This window comes from Rhea americana, unplaced genomic scaffold (genome assembly GCF_003343005.1).
Source record: "Rhea americana isolate MKP2758 unplaced genomic scaffold, rheAme1 scaffold_278, whole genome shotgun sequence".
Taxonomy (NCBI): Eukaryota; Metazoa; Chordata; class Aves; order Rheiformes; family Rheidae; genus Rhea; species Rhea americana.
The window spans coordinates 1,001,470-1,003,908 of record NW_028186399.1 but is presented as its reverse complement, the minus strand read 5'-3'; the positions used below and the strand labels follow the sequence as shown (position 1 = coordinate 1,003,908).

Here is a 2,439-nt window from a genome sequence, read left to right as displayed (position 1 = left end):
TTTTCCATGAGACGAGCGCGAAAACTTGCCGCTGTTTGTTTTCTCCATTCCTGGAGGAATCGCAGCAGCGGCCCCGAGAGCAGCYGGCCTCGGCGAGCGGCCGGGGCCCCTTCGCGACGCGGGCTCAGGGCAGCGTGTGCCCAAACCCGGGTCCCGCGTTTGCAGGGCCCCCGGGGAAGCTGCTCCGTCCCCCTCGCGTCTTGGGATTCCCGGGCCTCGACCCTCGGCAAACTCATCGGCGCCCCGGCGAGGCGGCGCGGTGACGCTGGTGCACGGCGCTGCACGGTCACCGGATGGAGCAGGTCCCGGGTTCAACCCCTGCCGCTGCCCTGCTGGGTGCTGTGCCTCAGTTTCCCCATCGCCACACTGGGAGCGGGGCCTGCAGGCAGGCAGTGGGGGGGGGGGACGACACGTGTGAGAAGGGCAAGGAGGGCCGGGGTGGCTGCACCCTGGTGCCTTCGGAGCCCCGGGGCTGGAGCGGCCCACGGCGGGGTGCCGGGCTCTGCCGCCGCTCGGGCAGCGGCCGCCCGCTGCGGTCGCTCACGTTAACGGGCCAGCTCAGCCCTTGGCAGCGGGGCTGCGGCACGGAGGAATTCAACCACAGCGGCTCCCTCCGCTCCGCCGGCCGCTAGTCATAACAAGTGCTGGGTGGGCACCGTCCCCGCCCCGAGCCAAAAAGTGACCCCCCCAAAACCACCAGGGCTGGGGCGCCGGGGGGGGGGGGCAAATCCGGAGCCAGGAGCAGCTCTGGGGAGGGGGGTTTGGCCGCAACGTGCCGCTGGCACGGGGCCGGCGGGGAAGCAGGCGAGAGGACGGGGCTGGAGCCCGCGGGACGCCGTGTTCCTGCCGCTCCCTTAGCCCCGTCGGGATTCAAGGCCACCGGATGAGCTCGGCCGGCTCCCGGGCCTCGGGAGCGAGACGTTTTTCAAGGAACCGGCAGGGTCTGCGCTCCCCCCCCTCGCCGGCTCCCCGCGCCGCCTCCYGCCCCTCCGGCAGCCCCCGGGCCGCCTCTGGCTCTTGCAGCAGGGAGTTTCCCAAGGCGCCGCCGTTCCCATGGCCCTCGCTGCCTCCCGCGGGGTCTGCAGGCTCCTTTCTCAGCTCCCTTTGGAGCTCGATGCAAAGGAATTGCTGTCGCCTCCTGCCCGTCATCCCACCCTGTGTGTGCCGAAAGGTTTTCTCCCTTTTCCTGACCATGTGGTCTTCCCCGAGCTGCCTGGGAGGACACCACGGCTGGGGACGCATGCACCAGAGCATCTCCAGCCCAGGGACACATGCACCAGAGCATCTCCACCCTGAGGATGCATGCACTGGTGCATCTCCACCCTGAGGATGCATGCACAGGGGCATCTCCAGCCCGGGGATGCATGCACCGAAGCATCTCCGCCCCGAGCACGCATGCACCAGTGCATCTCCAGCCCAGGGACGCATGCACCGGAGCATCTCCACCCTGAGCACGCATGCACTGGTGCATCTCCATCCTGAGGATGCATGCACTGGTGCATCTCCAGCCCGGGGACACATGCACTGGTGCATCTCCAGCCCATGCAGCACCGACCCTGACACCTCATCTGTGTCACAGCCCAGACCCCCAAACCGCCGCGTCCTCTCTGCCAGGGCACTGTGCCCGGTTTGACACGGAGCAGTCGGGGGCCTGCTCGGCACGCCAGGCGGCTGCTCGGCGCCCTGCGGCGCAGCCGGCTCCCAGCTTGGCCCGGGGGCCACACAGCACTTAGAAGGAATCAAATATTAAACAGGGCACATTTATCACTCATGCAGCTGCAGCGGAGCCGAACYCCGCGGGCTCCGGCGCAGAACGAAACACTTACGGGAAGAGATTCATGTGCGGGCCAGAGCCSTCACCTCAGCTGTCGTCTCGCCCCATCCAGGACGGCCCTCGCACGAGGATGCCCGCACCGGCCCGGTCCTGCGGAGGAGAGACCCTGAGCCCGCGGGCCGGCCGGGACAGCGCCGTCCAGGCACGCACCCGCCGGCCCCTGCATGCCTCCAAAGCCGCCGACTGCGCCCRGGCTCGGGGTACCCAAATGCAGCTCAACCCTCCTCCAGGGAGACCCCAGAGGGAGCGACCACGAGTAAATGCAAGGGGCATCGCCGCTGCGCCCAAAGCCCGGCGGAGCGGAGCCGGCTCCTGAACGGGTCGTTGCAGACGTACGAAATACGTTTGCAGACTCGGCGGGGGAGCGCGCGGGCGCTGACGGGCTKCCTGGCGCTGCACGAGCCGCCGGTTCAGCGCCGGGCCCGAGCATGCCAATGCTTCGCCATGGATGTGACCCGGCCCGCGCTTCCTCCGCGGGAAGCCGCTTCCTGCCCTTGCTACTTCCGAGRTTAAAAAGGAAAAGGCAGGAGGCTAATCGGGAGGGCGCGGGGCTGCGCAGGGGTCCCGCGGCCCCGCCACCCCCGTGGGAGCTGCCCGAGCCGTAG

The 2,439-nt window shown here is 69.2% G+C and overlaps 1 protein-coding gene across 1 annotated transcript in view; it reads right to left on the bottom strand.

Annotated features, from left to right (window-relative positions):
* Positions 1-2,007, bottom strand: part of TBXA2R (thromboxane A2 receptor) — a 5,677-nt gene extending 3,670 nt beyond the window's left edge. Inside the window, exon 1 of the mRNA XM_085308529.1 lies at positions 1,827-2,007. The gene's annotated coding sequence lies outside the window, so the exon portion shown is untranslated. The remainder of the gene's footprint in view (positions 1-1,826) is intronic.
* Positions 2,008-2,439: the final 432 nt, after the last annotated feature.